The sequence below is a fragment of the Pithys albifrons genome, chromosome 10 (assembly GCF_047495875.1).
Source record: "Pithys albifrons albifrons isolate INPA30051 chromosome 10, PitAlb_v1, whole genome shotgun sequence".
NCBI classification, from domain to species: Eukaryota; Metazoa; Chordata; class Aves; order Passeriformes; family Thamnophilidae; genus Pithys; species Pithys albifrons.
Genome location: NC_092467.1, coordinates 199,446 through 215,505, shown reverse-complemented (window position 1 = coordinate 215,505; position 16,060 = coordinate 199,446).

The following is a 16,060-nucleotide window of genomic DNA, read 5'->3' as shown; positions in this document are numbered from 1 at the left end:
TTATCTCCATCTACAGTATTCAAGAGTTCTGATTGGGCAGGGCCAGCTCGATTGATGGAGCCCCGGGTGTTGACCAACCAGGTGGCCTTTGCCAAATGCAGCTCCCAGTGTTTGAAAGTTCCCCCACCCAACGCCTTCAAGGTTGTTTTCAGCAGTCCATTACATCGCTCAACTTTCCCGGCAGCTGGAGCATGGTAGGGGATATGATACACCCACTCAATGCCGTGCTCTCTGGCCCAGGTGTCTATGAGGCTGTTCTTGAAGTGGGTGCCGTTGTCAGACTCTATTCTCTCTGGGGTGCCGTGTCTCCACAGGACTTGTTTCTCAAGGCCCAGGATGGTATTCCGGGCAGTGGCGTGAGATACGGGGTATGTCTCCAGCCATCCAGTGGTTGCCTCTACCATGGTCAGCACGTAGCGCTTGCCTTGGCGTGTTTGGGGAAGTGTGATGTAGTCAACTTGCCAGGCTTCCCCATACCTGTATTTCGACCACCGTCCACCATACCATAGAGGCTTCACCCGCTTGGCCTGCTTGATGGCAGCACATGTGTCACAGTCATGGATAACCTGTGAGACACTGTCCATGGTTAGATCCACCCCTCGGTCACGAGCCCATCTGTATGTTGCATCTCTGCCTTGATGACCAGAGGCATCATGGGCCCATCGGGCTAGAAACAATTCACCTTTATGCTGCCAATCCAGATCTACCTGAGAGACTTCAATCTTGGCAGCTCGATCCACCTGCTCGTTGTTACGATGCTCCTCATTAGCCCGGCTCTTGGGTACATGAGCATCTACGTGACGGACCTTCACACTCAGCTTCTCTACCCGGGCAGCGATGTCCTGCCACATCTCAGCCGCCCAGATGGGTTTCCCTTTGCGCTGCCAGCCGGCCTTTCTCCAGCGTTCCAGCCATCCCCACAGAGCATTGGCCACCATCCACGAGTCAGTGTAAAGGTAGAGTCTTGGCCACTTCTCTCGTTCGGCGATATCCAAAGCCAGCTGAACAGCTTTCAGCTCTGCAACCTGACTTGATCCACCTTGTCCTTCAGTCGCTTCTGCAACTCGACGTGTAGGACTCCATACAGCTGCTTTCCATTTCCGGCTTGTCCCTACAATGCGGCAGGAGCCATCTGTGAAGAGAGCATATCGCTTCTCCTCTTCTGGTAGCTGGTTATATGGTGGGGCCTCCTCAGCTCGTGTCACCTGCTCCTCTTCTTCTTCAGAGGACAATCCAAAACTCTCACCTTCCGGCCAGTTGGTGATGATTTCCAAAATCCCAGGGCGATTAGGATTCCCTATCCGGGTTCGCTGCGTGATCAGAGCAATCCACTTACTCCATGTGGCATCAGTGGCGTGATGGGTAGAAGGAGCTTTTCCTTTGAACATCCAGCCCAACACTGGTAGTCGGGGTGCCAGGATGAGCTGTGCCTCAGTGCCAATCACTTCTGAGGCAGCTCGAACTCCTTCATACGCTGCCAGGATCTCTTTCTCAGTTGGGGTGTAGCTGGCCTCAGATCCTTTGTATCCCCGGCTCCAGAATCCCAGTGGTCGTCCTCGAGTCTCCCCAGGTACTTTCTGCCAGAGGCTCCAGGATGGGCCATTCTCCCCGGCTGCAGTGTAGAGCACATTCTTCACATCCTGTCCTGTCCTGACTGGCCCAAGGGCTACTGCATGGGTAATCTCCTGTTTAATCTGCTCAAAGGCTTGTTGTTGTTCAGGGCCCCACTGGAAATCATTTTTCTTCCGTGTCACAAGGTAGAGAGGCCTTACAATCTGACTGTACTCAGGGATATGCATCCTCCAAAAGCCCACGGCGCCTAGGAAAGCCTGAGTTTCCTTCTTGCTGGTCGGTGGGGACATAGCTGCTATTTTGTTGATCACCTCTGTTGGAATCTGACGACGCCCGTCTTGCCACTTCACTCCTAGGAACTGAATTTCCTGAGCAGGTCCCTTGACCTTACTTCGTTTAATGGCAAAACCAGCTCTTAGGAGAATCTGGATTATCTTCTTTCCTTTCTCATAAACCTCCCCTGCTGTGTTCCCCCATACAATGATGTCATCGATGTACTGTAGATGTTCTGGAGCCTCACCCTTTTCCAATGCAGTCTGGATCAGTCCATGGCAAATGGTGGGACTGTGTTTCCACCCCTGGGGCAGTCGATTCCAGGTGTACTGCACCCCCTTCCAGGTGAAAGCAAACTGCGGCCTGCACTCTGCTGCCAACGGAATGGAGAAAAAGGCATTGGCAATGTCGATGGTGGCATACCACTTGGCTGCCTTGGACTCCAGCTCATACTGAAGCTCCAGCATGTCCGGCACAGCGGCACTCAGGGGGGGTGTGACCTCATTGAGACCACGGTAATCCACCGTCAGCCTCCACTCTCCACTGGACTTTCGTACTGGCCATATGGGGCTATTAAAGGGTGAGTGAGTCTTGCTGACCACCCCTTGGCTCTCCAGCTCACGAATCATCTTGTGTATGGGGGTCACAGAGTCTCGGTCAGTGCGATATTGCCGACGGTGCACTGTGGCTGTGGCCAGCGGTACCAATTGTTCTTCAACTTTCAGCAGTCCTACAGCAGAAGGGTCCTCTGAGAGGCCAGGCAAGGTGCTCAGCTGTCTGATTTCCTCTGTCTCCACAGCAGCTATGCCAAAGGCCCAACGCAGTCCCTTTGGGTCTTTGAAATATCCATTCCTCAGGTAGTCTATGCCAAGGATACATGGGGCTTCTGGACCAGTCACAATGGGGTGTCTATGCCATTCCTTGCCAGTCAAGCTGACTTCAGCTTCCAGTACAGTCAGCTGTTGGGATCCCCCTGTTACCCCAGAAATAGAGATGGATTCTGCCCCGACGTATCCTGATGGCATCAACGTGCATTGTGCGCCAGTGTCCACTAAAGCTTTGTATTTCTGTGGGTCTGATGAGCCAGGCCACCGAATCCACACAGTCCAATAAACCCGATTGTCCCTCTCCTCTACCTGGCTAGAGGCAGGGCCCCCCTAGTTCTGGTCATGGTATTCACTGCGCTCTCCCTGTGAATATGACCGGGAGGTTCCTTCAAGAGGATCGGGCATAACATCATCATTCCTATACTGTCTGGAGCCTTGCCCACGAGAGACCGGAGCAGCCTTCAACCTTGAAGAATTGCCTGTGTTAGTTGTGCCTCTTTGCAATTCACGTACCCGAGCTGCTAAGGAAGAGGTGGGTTTCCCATCCCACTTCCTCATATCTTCTCCATGCTCATGGAGGTAAAACCACAGATTGCCGCGTGGAGTGTACCCTTTCTCCTTAGCTGGGAGACGCCTGCTTCTGATGGCGGAGACTCTTGTTTGTTCTGGAGAGATATGGAAGAGTCCTTCCTTAATCTTCTCTTCCAGTTCAGCCAGTTTTGTTTCCACAGCTGAGACATGGGCTCGTAATGGAGCAGTGACAGTGTCTTCATAAATCCTGAGTTTGCTGACCAGTGCACCCACCTTGTCTTCTCCCTCTCTCCACTGCAATGTTGCAAGGTAGCGAGAATACATTTCTGGCCCAAGTCGTGCAAATTTTAACCACATCTGGGATGTGCACTGGACACCATCTGGACTTTTAGGGAATCTCTCATCCTCTGAAAAGATTATCTCCAGTACGGCTAATTCCCTTAAGCACCGGATACCTTGTTCCATTGTGTTCCACTGTCCTTGCTGTACGTGGAGGTCCTCCTTACAAAGATATCTCTCCCTCACGCTTGACAACAGTCGCCGCCAGAGGCTGAGAGTTTCCTGTCTCTTTCCAATGCCCTGATCAATGACAACATCTCGAGACAGGGATCCCAGCTGCCTTGCCTCACTCCCATCTAGAATTGTATCATTGGCTGCAGCATCCCAGATTCGAAGTAGCCAGGTCAAGATGGACTCATTTGCCTGTCGTGTGAACTCTCTCCGGAGCTCACGCAGCTCTCCCAGGGATAGGGACCGGGTGATTATTTCTGGCTCCATTTCTTCTGCTTGAGATGAAGGTCCTGACTCTTCCTCGTCATGCACTATACGAACTGATTTGGTCTTTGATTTTCTTTTCTGGACAGGGGCAACTGCTATCGGTTTCTGTTGTCCTTCTGGCTCCTCCATGGTTTGCGTGGACATGGCGCTGGTTGATGTATCTCTCTTCCTCTCTGGCTCAGTCATGGTCTGGGTGGACATGGCGCTAGTTGATGTATCTCTCTTCCTCTCTGGCTCAGTCATGGTCTGGGTGGACATGGCGCTAGTTGATGTATCTCTCTTCCTCTCTGGCTCAGTCATGGTCTGGGTGGACATGGCGCTAGTTGATGTATCTCTCTTCCTCTCTGGCTCAGTCATGGTCTGGGTGGACATGGCACTAGTTGATGTATCTCTCTTCCTCTCTGGCTCAGTCATGGTCTGGGTGGACATGGTGCTGGTGGGTTTGCTCCTTTTCTCCTCCTCCTGATGATGCTGTACCACACCAAGCAGTGTGCGGTAGGCAGTGGCCAGGGCCCAGCAGGTTGCTGTGAGCTGCACATCTCTGGGACTACCAGAGCATCTTCCTTTCACATAGCTTAGCATTTTGGCAGGGTCCTGCAGTTGTTCCGGGGTGAATTTCCAGATCATTTGAGGAGAGAAGGTCTCCAAATACTGGCCCATATCTTCCCACTTCCCGTGCCACTCAACATCATCCGCTCCCAGGGCAGGCCTCCAGCAAGTCTCCTTAGAGAGCCCAGTTCTGACCCTAAACATGGTGTATACAGTACAGAGGAGACAAAGCAACACTAACAGCAGGATTATGCTGTCCCTAACATCAAAAGGAAGCTCAATATTTTCAATGATTGTTGTAGCAGAGGTGAAAAGGTGGAAGTAACCATCTCCGCCTGTTTTCCCCACAGTCTGGGTGCTATTTTTAATGAGACCCCAGAGGTAACAACCCAAACCAGGACAGGCAGACCAGACTGAATATACATTCACAATGAAATTCATTGCTTCTGATGTTATGACAACATAAACATAGTATATTAATAAAGCAATTTTGATCCTTCTCCCTGGTATTAAAGAGAGCATCAAAACAGGCACATGGTTCCCCATGTGTCGAAATATGAACAGGCCCAGATACACCATCCACATGAATACATCAAGCAACATGGTAGTCAGGGAGTTTCTGTACCCAAATACACAAAATGAAATTGTAGTTCTGACTTCTCTCTCGTGCCCCACGTTGGGCGCCAAAAGATGTGCTGGTTTGAAGGTGAACCAGCAGGGAAATGAACTCACCACGAGAGAGATTATAAGTCAGAGCTAAAATTTAATAATAATATTACAATAACAACACTGATACACAAGGGAAATTGCTTTCAACTCACAATACCCCAGCAGTATAACCCAGTGTCCTGGGGCACAAACCCAAGGGGGTTTGTTTGCCCTTCTGCTGAGACCCCTGTGGCTCCCCCAAGTCCAGAGCAAAAGGAAAAGAAAAACCTGTTGGTGCAGGCGAGGGCTGTGGTCTGGGCGAGAGCGGGGATCTCCTGCTGTCGAGGTCCTGCTGCTGCTCTGGATCCGACGAGAAGGTTCCCGAGGTCTTCTTACCCACCACTCATGTACCCTCAGGGAGCACTCAGTCCCTCCCCCTGGGCGGGGACTCACACAATGGGTGATTAACTCTGGGAGCCAGGGGGTGTTGAGCTGTTGATGGCCCATTAGCAGCTCCGCCCCCCTCAGGCTGGGTGTGAAGTGATAATGGCTCCCTGGGCAGCTGCTGCTAATGGCCCATTGTCCTTGGGGAGTGAATAGAGGGGGTGGAATACACAGGTTTGATCACCACCACACAGGGTTAGCTGGTCCCTCCAGCTGAACTAGGACAGGAATCGACTTCCGTCTGGAATTCTGGTCTGAAAAACGCCTTTCCCGGACCCGCACAGGGTATGCACCGTCGAGCTTTGCACCCAGGGAAAAGGTGGCAGCCTTGGGCTCTCAGGTGCCAATGATGGGGCCCAATTAGCATTACAAAATACACAATGGCTTTGTCTCCTGGTACCTTTTCCCTCTGAGGAATCTTCATAGGTCTGGAATTCTGGGCTGAAAAATGGCACTTTCCCGGACCTGCACGTGGAACGCTCCGTCGAGCTTTGCGCCCAGGGAAAAGGTGGCAGCCTTGGGCTCTCAGGTGTCCATTTTGGGGCCCCATTCACCCTAGAAAAGGCACAATTGCTTTCTGCCCTGGCACCTTTTCCCAGGGAGAAAACTTCATCGGCCTCGATTTCTGGGATGAGAAACAGCACATTCCTGGACCCGTAAGTGGCACGCACCGTTGAGCTTTGCGCTCAGGGAAAAGGTTGCAGCCTTGGGCTCTCAGGTGTCAATGATGGAGCCCCATTAACCCTAGAAAAGGAACAATCGCTTTCTGTCCTGACACCTTTTCCCAGGGAGGAATCTTCATCGGTCTGGAATTCTGGAATGAGAAACGGCAATTTCCCGGACCCTCACGTAGCACGCATGGTCGAGCTTTGCGCCCAGGGTATAGGAGGCAACCTTGGGCTCTCAGGTGCCAATGATGGGGCCCGATTAACCCTAGAAATGGAACAATCGCTTTCTTTCCTGGGAGCCTCTTCCCTGTGAGGAGTCTTCATCCGTCTGGAATCCTTGGCTGAAAAACGGCACTTTCCCAGACAAGAAAGTGGTACGTGCCGTTGATGTTTGCGCCCACAGAAAAGGTGGCAGCCTTGAACTCTGAGGTGCCAATGATGGGGCACCATTGACCCTAGAAAAGGACAGTTTGATTTCTGCCCTGGCTCCTGTTCCCTGGCAGGTGTCTTCGTCCGTCTGGAATTCTGGGCTGAACAATGGCACTTCCCCGGACCCGCAAGTGGCACGCGCCATCGATATTTGCGCCCAGGCAAAAGGTGGCAGCCTTGGGCTCTCAGGTGCCAATGATGGGGCCCAATTAACACTAGAAAAATAACACTTGCTTTCTGTCCTGGCACCTTTTCCCAGGGAGGAATCTTCGTCCGTCTGGAAATCTGGGTTCAAAAATGGCACTGCCCCAAACCCGCACAAGGTACACACCGTCGAGCTTTGCGTCCAGGGAAAAGGGGGCAGTCTTGGGCTGTCAGCTGCCAATGATGGTGCCCCATTACCCCTACAAAAGGCACAATGGCTTTCTGTCCTGGCACCTTTTCCCAGGGAGAAATCTTCATCGGTTTGGAATTCTGCTCTGAGAATCGGCACTTTCCAGGACCAGCAAATGGAACGCACCATCGAGCTTTGCGTCCAGGGAAAAGGTGGCAGTCTTGGGTTCTCAGGTGCCAATGATGGGACCCCATTACCTTTACTAAAAGCACAATGGCTTTCTGTCCTGGCACCTTTTCCCTGGGAGGAGTCTTCATTGGTCTGGAATTCTGGGCTGTAAAATGGCACTTTCTGGGACCAGCACGTGGCACGCACTGTCATGCTTTGCGCCCAGGCAAAAGGAGGCAACCTCTGGCTCTCAGATGTCAATGACGGGCCCCCATTAACACTAGAAATGGAACAATCGCTTTCTGTCCCCGGAGCCCTTTCCCTGGGAGGAGTCGTCAGCCGTCTGGAATCCTGGGCTGAACAAAGCACTTTCTCTGACCTGCACGTGGCACGCACCACCTAGCTTTGCGCCCAGGCAAAAGGTGGCAGCTTTGGGCTCTCTGGTGCCAATGATGGGGCACCATTGACCCTAGAAAAGGACAATTCGATTTCTGACCTGGCACCTTTTCCCTGGGAGTTGTCTTCGTCCGTCTGGAATTCTGGGCTGAAAAATGGCACTTCCCCGGACCCGCAAGTGGCACGCGCCGTCGACATTTGCGCCCAGGCAAAAGGTGGCAGCCTTGGGCTCTCAGGTGCCAATGATGGGGCCCCGTTAACACTAGAAAAATAACACTTGCTTTCTGTCCTGGCACTTATCCCAGGGAGGAATCTTCGTCCGTCTGGAAATCTGGCTTCAAAAATGGCACTGCCCAAAACCCGCACAAGGTACACACTGTTGAGCTTTGCGCCCAGGGAAAAGGTGGCAGCCTTGGGCTCTCAGCTGCCAATGATGGTGCCCCATTACCCCTACAAAAGGCACAATGGCTTTCTGTCCTGGCACCTTTTCCCAGGGAGGAATCTTCATCGGTTTGGAATTCTGGTCTGAGAATGGGCACTTTCTGGGACCAGCACGTGGCACGCACTGTCGTGCTTTGCGCCCAGGGAAAAGGAGGCAACCTCTGGCTCTCAGGTGCCAATGATGGGGCCCCATTACCTTTACAAAAAGCACAATGGCTTTCTGTCCTGGCACCTTTTCCCTGGGAGGAGTCTTCATTGGTCTGGAATTCTGGGCTGTAAAATGGCACTTTCTGGGACCAGCACGTGGTACGCACTGTCGTGCTTTGAGTTCAGGAAAAAGGAGGCAACCTCTGGCTCTCAGATGCCAATGACGGGCCCCCATTAACACTAGAAATGGAACAATCGCTTTCTGTCCTGGGAGCCTTTTCCCTGGGAGGAATTTTCGTCCGTCTGGAATTCTGGGCTGAAAATCAGCTCTTTCCCTTACCGGCATGTGGCAGGCCCCATCGAGCTTTGCGCCCAGGGAAAAGGTGGCAGCCCTGGGCTGTCAGCTGCCAATGATGGGTCCCCGTTAACACTAGAAAAGGCACAATCGCTGTCTGTCCTGGCACCTTTTCCCAGGGAGAAATCTTCGCTGGCCTGGAATTCTGGGATGAGAAACGGCACATTCCCGGACTTGCAAGTGGCACGCGCCATCGACATTTGCGCCCAGGGAAAACGTGGCACCCTTGGGCTCTCAGGTGCCAGAGATGAGGTCCCATTACCTCTAGAAAAGGCACAATGGCTTTCTGTCCTGACACCTTTTCCCAGAGAGGAATCGACTTCCGTCTGGAATTCTGGTCTGAAAAACGGCCCTTTCCGGGACCCGTACAGGGTATGCACCGTCGAGCTTTGCACCCAGGCAAAAGGTGGCAGCCTTGGGCTCTCAGGTGCCAATGATGGGGCCCAATTAGCATTACAAAATACACAACGGCTATGTCTCCTGGTACCTTTTCCCTCTGAGGAATCTTCATTGGTCTGGAATTCTGGGCTGCAAAATGGCACTTTCCCGGACCTGCACGTGGAACGCTCCGTCGAGCTTTGCGCCCAGGGAAAAGGTGGCAGCCTTGGGCTCTCAGGTGTCCATTTTGGGGCCCCATTAACCCTAGAAAAGGCACAATTGCTTTCTGCCCTGGCACCTTTTCCCTGGGAGAAATCTTCGCTGGCCTCGAATTCTGGGATGAGAAACAGCACATTCCTGGACCCGCAAGTGGCACGCACCGTCGAGCTTTGCGCTCAGGGAAAAGGTTGCAGCCTTGGGCTCTCAGGTGTCAATGATGGAGCCCCATTAACCCTAGAAAAGGAACAATCGCTTTCTGTCCTGACACCTTTTCCCAGGGAGGAATCTTCATCGGTCTGGAATTCTGGAATGAGAAACGGCAATTTCCCGGACCCTCACGTAGCACGCATGGTCGAGCTTTGCGCCCAGGGTATAGGAGGCAACCTTGGGCTCTCAGGTGCCAGTGATGGGGCCCGATTAACCCTAGAAATGGAACAATCACTTTCTTTCCTAGAAGCCTCTTCCCTGTGAGGAGTCTTCATCCGTCTGGAATTCAGGGCTGAAAAACGGCACTTTCCCAGACAAGAAAGTGTTACGTGCCGTTGATGTTTGCGCCCACGGAAAAGGTGGCAGCCTTGAACTCTCAGGTGCCAATGATGGGGCACCATTGACCCTAGAAAAGGACAATTCGATTTCTGACCTGGCACCTTTTCCCTGGGAGGCGTCTTCGTCCGTCTGGAATTCTGGGCTGAAAAATGGCACTTCCCCGGACCCGCAAGTGGCACGCGCCGTCGACATTTGCGCCCAGGCAAAAGGTGGCAGCCTTGGGCTCTCAGGTGCCAATGATGGGGCCCCGTTAACACTAGAAAAATAACACTTGCTTTCTGTCCTGGCACTTATCCCAGGGAGGAATCTTCGTCCGTCTGGAAATCTGGCTTCAAAAATGGCACTGCCCAAAACCCGCACAAGGTACACACTGTTGAGCTTTGCGCCCAGGGAAAAGGTGGCAGCCTTGGGCTCTCAGCTGCCAATGATGGTGCCCCATTACCCCTACAAAAGGCACAATGGCTTTCTGTCCTGGCACCTTTTCCCAGGGAGGAATCTTCATCGGTTTGGAATTCTGGTCTGAGAATGGGCACTTTCTGGGACCAGCACGTGGCACGCACTGTCGTGCTTTGCGCCCAGGGAAAAGGAGGCAACCTCTGGCTCTCAGGTGCCAATGATGGGGCCCCATTACCTTTACAAAAAGCACAATGGCTTTCTGTCCTGGCACCTTTTCCCTGGGAGGAGTCTTCATTGGTCTGGAATTCTGGGCTGTAAAATGGCACTTTCTGGGACCAGCACGTGGTACGCACTGTCGTGCTTTGAGTTCAGGAAAAAGGAGGCAACCTCTGGCTCTCAGATGCCAATGACGGGCCCCCATTAACACTAGAAATGGAACAATCGCTTTCTGTCCTGGGAGCCTTTTCCCTGGGAGGAATTTTCGTCCGTCTGGAATTCTGGGCTGAAAATCAGCTCTTTCCCTTACCGGCATGTGGCAGGCCCCATCGAGCTTTGCGCCCAGGGAAAAGGTGGCAGCCCTGGGCTGTCAGCTGCCAATGATGGGCCCCCGTTAACACTAGAAAAGGCACAATCGCTGTCTGTCCTGGCACCTTTTCCCAGGGAGAAATCTTCGCTGGCCTGGAATTCTGGGATGAGAAACGGCACATTCCCGGACTTGCAAGTGGCACGCGCCATCGACATTTGCGCCCAGGGAAAACGTGGCACCCTTGGGCTCTCAGGTGCCAGAGATGAGGTCCCATTACCTCTAGAAAAGGCACAATGGCTTTCTGTCCTGACACCTTTTCCCAGAGAGGAATCGACTTCCGTCTGGAATTCTGGTCTGAAAAACGGCCCTTTCCGGGACCCGCACAGGGTATGCACCGTCGAGCTTTGCACCCAGGGAAAAGGTGGCAGCCTTGGGCTCTCAGGTGCCAATGATGGGGCCCAATTAGCATTACAAAATACACAATGGCTTTGTCTCCTGGTACCTTTTCCCTCTGAGGAATCTTCATAGGTCTGGAATTCTGGGCTGAAAAATGGCACTTTCCCGGACCTGCACGTGGAACGCTCCGTCGAGCTTTGCGCCCAGGGCAAAGGTGGCAGCCTTGGGCTCTCAGGTGTCCATTTTGGGGCCCCATTAACCCTAGAAAAGGCACAATTGCTTTCTGCCCTGGCACCTTTTCCCTGGGAGAAATCTTCGCTGGCCTCGAATTCTGGGATGAGAAACAGCACATTCCTGGACCCGCAAGTGGCACGCACCGTCGAGCTTTGCGCTCAGGGAAAAGGTTGCAGCCTTGGGCTCTCAGGTGTCAATGATGGAGCCCCATTAACCCTAGAAAAGGAGCAATCGCTTTCTGTCCTGACACCTTTTCCCAGGGAGGAATCTTCATCGGTCTGGAATTCTGGAATGAGAAACGGCAATTTCCCGGACCCTCACGTAGCACGCATGGTCGAGCTTTGCGCCCAGGGTATAGGAGGCAACCTTGGGCTCTCAGGTGCCAGTGATGGGGCCCGATTAACCCTAGAAATGGAACAATCGCTTTCTGTCCTGGGAGCCTCTTCCCTGTGAGGAGTCTTCATCCGTCTGGAATTGAGGGCTGAAAAACGGCACTTTCCCGGACAAGAAAGTGGTACGTGCCGTTGATGTTTGCGCCCACGGAAAAGGTGGCAGCCTTGAACTCTGAGGTGCCAATGATGGGGCACCATTGACCCTAGAAAAGGACAATTCGATTTCTGACCTGGCACCTTTTCCCTGGGAGGTGTCCTCATCCGTCTGAAATTCTGGGCTGAAAAATGGCACTTCCCCGGACCTGCAAGTGGCACGCGCCGTCGACATTTGCGCCCAGGCAAAAGGTGGCAGCCTTGGGCTCTCAGGTGCCAATGATGGGGCCCCATTACCTTTACAAAAAACACAATGGCTTTTTGTCCTGGCACCTTTTCCCTGGGAGGAGTCTTCATTGGTCTGGAATTCTGGGCTGTAAAATGGCACTTTCTGGGACCAGCACGTGGCACGCACTGTCGTGCTTTGCGCCCAGGGAAAAGGAGGCATCCTCTGGCTCTCAGATGCCAATGACAGGCCCCCATTAAAACTAGAAATGGAACAATCGCTTTCTGTCCTGGGAGCCCTTTCCCTGGGAGGAGTCGTCATCCGTCTGGAATCCTGGGCTGAACAAAGCACTTTCTCTGACCTGCACGTGGCAGGCACCATCTAGCTTTGCATCCAGGGAAGAGGTGACAGCCTTGGGCTCTCAGGTGCCAACGATGGGGCCCCGTTAACACTAGATAAATAACACTTGCTTTCTGTCCTGGCACCTATTCCCAGAGAGGAATTTTCGTCCGTCCGGAAATCTGGGTTCAAAAATGGCACTAGCCCAAACCCACACAAGGTACACACCGTCGAGCTTTGCGCCCAGGGAAAAGGGGGCAGCCTTGGGCTCTCAGGGGGCAATGATGGTGCCCCATTACCCCTACAAAAGGCACAATGGCTTTCTGTCCTGACACCTTTTCCCAGAGAGGAATCGACTTCCGTCTGGAATTCTGGGCTGAAAAACGCCTCTTTCCCGGACCCGCACAGGGTATGCACCGTCGAGCTTTGCACCCAGGGGAAAGGTGGCAGCCTTGGGCTCTCAGGTGCCAATGATGGGGCCCAATTAGCATTACAAAATACACAATGGCTTTGTCTCCTGGTACCTTTTCCCTCTGAAAAATCTTCATAGGTCTGGAATTCTGGGCTGAAAAATGGCACTTTCCCGGACCTGCACGTGGAACGCTCCGTCGAGCTTTGCGCCCAGGGAAAAGGTGGCAGCCTTGGGCTCTCAGGTGTCCATTTTGGGGCCCCATTAACCCTAGAAAAGGCACAATTGCTTTCTGCCCTGGCACCTTTTCCCAGGGAGAAAACTTCATCGGCCTCGATTTCTGGGATGAGAAACAGCACATTCCTGGACCCGTAAGTGGCACGCACCGTTGAGCTTTGCGCTCAGGGAAAAGGTTGCAGCCTTGGGCTCTCAGGTGTCAATGATGGAGCCCCATTAACCCTAGAAAAGGAACAATCGCTTTCTGTCCTGACACCTTTTCCCAGGGAGGAATCTTCATCGGTCTGGAATTCTGGAATGAGAAACGGCAATTTCCCGGACCCTCACGTAGCACGCATGGTCGAGCTTTGCGCCCAGGGTATAGGAGGCAACCTTGGGCTCTCAGGTGCCAATGATGGGGCCCGATTAACCCTAGAAATGGAACAATCGCTTTCTTTCCTGGGAGCCTCTTCCCTGTGAGGAGTCTTCATCCGTCTGGAATCCTTGGCTGAAAAACGGCACTTTCCCAGACAAGAAAGTGGTACGTGCCGTTGATGTTTGCGCCCACAGAAAAGGTGGCAGCCTTGAACTCTGAGGTGCCAATGATGGGGCACCTTTGACCCTAGAAAAGGACAGTTTGATTTCTGCCCTGGCTCCTGTTCCCTGGGAGGTGTCTTCGTCCGTCTGGAATTCTGGGCTGAAAAATGGCACTTCCCCGGACCCGCAAGTGGCACGCGCCATCGATATTTGCGCCCAGGCAAAAGGTGGCAGCCTTGGGCTCTCAGGTGCCAATGATGGGGCCCCATTACCTTTACAAAAAAGACAATGGCTTTTTGTCCTGGCACCTTTTCCCTGGGAGGAGTCTTCATTGGTCTGGAATTCTGGGCTGTAAAATGGCACTTTCTGGGACCAGCACGTGGCACGCCCTGTCGTGCTTTGCGCCCAGGGAAAAGGAGGCATCCTCTGGCTCTCAGATGCCAATGACAGGCCCCCATTAAAACTAGAAATGGAACAATCGCTTTCTGTCCTGGGAGCCCTTTCCCTGGGAGAAGTCGTCATCCGTCTGGAATCCTGGGCTGAACAAAGCACTTTCTCTGACCTGCACGTGGCAGGCACCATCTAGCTTTGCATCCAGGGAAGAGGTGACAGCCTTGGGCTCTCAGGTGCCAATGATGGGGCCCCGTTAACACTAGATAAATAACACTTGCTTTCTGTCCTGGCACCTTTTCCCAGGGAGGAATTTTCGTCCGTCCGGAAATCTGGGTTCAAAAATGGCACTAGCCCAAACCCGCACAAGGTACACACCGTCGAGCTTTGCGCCCAGGGAAAAGGGGGCAGCCTTGGGCTCTCAGGGGGCAATGATGGTGCCCCATTACCCCTACAAAAGGCACAATGGCTTTCTGTCCTGACACCTTTTCCCAGAGAGGAATCGACTTCCGTCTGGAATTCTGGTCTGAAAAACGCCTTTCCCGGACCCGCACAGGGTATGCACCATCGAGCTTTGCGCCCAGGGAAAAGGTGGCAGCCTTGGGCTCTCAGGTGTCCATTTTGGGGCCCCATTCACCCTAGAAAAGGCACAATTGCTTTCTGCCCTGGCACCTTTTCCCAGGGAGAAAACTTCATCGGCCTCGATTTCTGGGATGAGAAACAGCACATTCCTGGACCCGTAAGTGGCACGCACCGTTGAGCTTTGCGCTCAGGGAAAAGGTTGCAGCCTTGGGCTCTCAGGTGTCAATGATGGAGCCCCATTAACCCTAGAAAAGGAACAATCGCTTTCTGTCCTGACACCTTTTCCCAGGGAGGAATCTTCATCGGTCTGGAATTCTGGAATGAGAAACGGCAATTTCCCGGACCCTCACGTAGCACGCATGGTCGAGCTTTGCGCCCAGGGTATAGGAGGCAACCTTGGGCTCTCAGGTGCCAATGATGGGGCCCGATTAACCCTAGAAATGGAACAATCGCTTTCTTTCCTGGGAGCCTCTTCCCTGTGAGGAGTCTTCATCCGTCTGGAATTGAGGGCTTAAAAACGGCACTTTCCCAGACAAGAAAGTGGTACGTGCCGTTGATGTTTGCGCCCACAGAAAAGGTGGCAGCCTTGAACTCTGAGGTGCCAATGATGGGGCACCATTGACCCTAGAAAAGGACAGTTTGATTTCTGCCCTGGCACCTGTTCCCTGGGAGGTGTCTTCGTTCGTCTGGAATTCTGGGCTGAAAAATGGCACTTCCCCGGACCCGCAAGTGGAACGCGCCATCGATATTTGCGCCCAGGCAAAAGGTGGCAGCCTTGGGCTCTCAGGTGCCAATGATGGGGCCCCATTACCTTTACAAAAAACACAATGGCTTTTTGTCCTGGCACCTTTTCCCTGGGAGGAGTCTTCATTGGTCTGGAATTCTGGGCTGTAAAATGGCACTTTCTGGGACCAGCACGTGGCACGCCCTGTCGTGCTTTGCGCCCAGGGAAAAGGAGGCATCCTCTGGCTCTCAGATGCCAATGACAGGCCCCCATTAAAACTAGAAATGGAACAATCGCTTTCTGTCCTGGGAGCCCTTTCCCTGGGAGGAGTCGTCATCCGTCTGGAATCCTGGGCTGAACAAAGCACTTTCTCTGACCTGCACGTGGCAGGCACCATCTAGCTTTGCATCCAGGGAAGAGGTGACAGCCTTGGGCTCTCAGGTGCCAATGATGGGGCCCCGTTAACACTAGATAAATAACACTTGCTTTCTGTCCTGGCACCTATTCCCAGGGAGGAATTTTCGTCCGTCCGGAAATCTGGGTTCAAAAATGGCACTAGCCCAAACCCGCACAAGGTACACACCGTCGAGCTTTGCGCCCAGGGAAAAGGGGGCAGCCTTGGGCTCTCAGGGGGCAATGATGGTGCCCCATTACCCCTACAAAAGGCACAATGGCTTTCTGTCCTGACACCTTTTCCCAGAGAGGAATTGTGCTGGTTTGAAGGTGAACCAGCAGGGAAATGAACTCACCACGAGAGAGATTATAAGTCAGAGCTAAAATTTAATAATAATATTACAATAACAACACTGATACACAAGGGAAATTGCTTTCAACTCACAATACCCCAGCAGTATAACCCAGTGTCCTGGGGCACAAACCCAAGGGGGTTTGTTTGCCC